The 2,159-nt window shown below is 38.5% G+C and overlaps 1 pseudogene; it reads right to left on the bottom strand.

Moving 5' to 3' along the window:
• Window positions 1-570: 570 nt before the first annotated feature.
• Window positions 571-1,958, bottom strand: LOC110579641 (annotated as a pseudogene).
• Between the last annotated feature and the right edge of the window lie 201 nt (window positions 1,959-2,159).

The raw sequence follows: 2,159 nt of genomic DNA on the forward strand, positions 1-2,159 counted from the left end.
AGCCTGCTTCTCCCTCTCCCACTCCCCCTGCTTGTGTTCCCTCTCTCGCTGTGTCTGTCTCTGTCAAATAAATAAATAAAATAAAATCTTAAAAAAAAAAAAAAGAAAATGTATTTTCTGTTCCTTAGATTAGAGTTGTATGGAATATTGCGAAATCATACACATAATCAGACTGTGAAATCACAGTGTCTATAAGAAATTTTTTGGTAAATTAAAACTAAAATAACATTTCTAAAATTGACACAAAAAATTACACATATATTATGAAGTTGTCAGTCAAATTATAAATCAAATCAACATAAAACATTCACTGACCATGAAATGTGACAGCTAGATGAGACTGTGTACATAATACTTGGATCAGTGAAAACTTTGATCCACCAAGCATGAAGAAATTGGACAGACATGTGGATTTCTCAGAATCACAGACTCTTGGAAAAAATATATCAGATTTTTCTGTAAGGTATGTAATTCATTGCCAGTTATGTGTAAGCAGTTTTGAAAAACTTCCAATTATTAAAATTTGAAAATAATAATAATGTAACCATAGAAGCTTTCAGTAAGAGTTGCTTAAGTTGTTCTAGAAACACTGCTATTTTTTGTTTCTGCAAATTCAAATGCAGAACCGAACAGGTTGATAAATTTATAAACATCATGAAAAGAGTTGTAGAGAGGAACTGGAGCCACTTGGATGCCATTTGGTTCTCGCTTGTCACATACCACTCCTCCTTTTTCTAGCTCTTGGAAAACATATTTTATTGGAACAGTGTGAGCTGGCGACCGTGATCCACCATGCGGGATGGAGTAATTATGTTTATAAATGGTTTCTTGGTATCTGCTTTATCTTTGATATAGTAATGCTTGATCAAGTATTCCAGATAACCAGTTAGCAAAAAAGATTTTCTCCTCAATGTTTTCATAGTTGCTTGCTTAAAGATCTCTAAACTAGCATGTAAGGAAGAGACCAACAAAATGGGAGGGTTTGAAATTCGAAATCCACTGACCCCAGAGATTAACTGCAGTTTGTTATCCACCTTAAATTAGGTGCTGAGTTCATGGGCAAACCATCCCACTAATGCAGGTTTAATTGTATAGGCATGCTTTTCATGGACAAAGGCACAGCAAGACCTCTTGCTCCTGAGTTCAAATACTTGTAGGAGTACCAGCAGGCAAAATCAACTCCCCAGTCATGTAACTGGAGTTCAACATTTCCAACTGCATGTGCTAGATCAAAGCCAACGAAACAACCCTTTGCCTGTCCAGCTCTTGTGATGGCAAATATATTAAAGAGCTGTTCAGTGTAAAAATGCAGCCCACTGAACAGGATCATCGCGATTGAGTCTCCTTCCTTCTCAATTACTTCAAGGATATCCTCTATTCTCAATGTTTTCTTCCCCCTCTCTTGGCTTTATCATCCACACACTTTCCTCAGTGTTAAGACCATGAAGTTGAAGATGTGACTCAATAGCATAATGATCTGAAGGGAAGGCTTTGGCTTCCAGAATTTTATACCGTTTTGGTATAGGCTTAAAAAAGGATAACAGTAGAAGATATAAATTAGCAGTTAAACCATTCATTAGGACCTATTTCTTTCTCATTGGGCTCCTACGATGTCATTCTTAAGGACTAGAATAGTCTCATCTCCTGTAATCCAAGGATGTTTTCCTAGGCCATGTCTTGTGGTTTCTTTAAGGGTGGGTACTCAGCTTCCTATCACCCTCCAGGCTCTCCCAGAACCAGCCACTGATTTTTAAAATTCCAGGTTTTAAGTCCCACTGATTAAGACCTTATGAAATTTGGCCCCTCCCTTTCAAAACCAAATGTTATGGGGATTTGTCTTCCCTTTGTGGGCGCTCTGGTGTGATAGTCTATTTCTCTCTTCTCCATTCCCAAGTTCCACCCCCCACACCCAGCTGATAGCGGAGGTCCATTTTGCTCCCCACCGTGTCTCTGTCCATCCTACCCTCTCAATGTGGCCTCTTCTTTACCTTTTGTTGTAGAGTTGTTCTGCCAGTCTTCAGGTTGTTTTCTGGGTTATTTATGCTGATGTGAGTGTTACCTAGTTGTATCCATGGACCAAGGTGAGCTTAGGGTCTTCTTACTCCCTCCTATCTTCCCAACCTCCTGTAGTAAGTTTTAAAATCTAGAAGTATAAGTCC

Source organism: Neomonachus schauinslandi, chromosome 10 (assembly GCF_002201575.2).
Source record: "Neomonachus schauinslandi chromosome 10, ASM220157v2, whole genome shotgun sequence".
Classification (NCBI taxonomy): domain Eukaryota; kingdom Metazoa; phylum Chordata; class Mammalia; order Carnivora; family Phocidae; genus Neomonachus; species Neomonachus schauinslandi.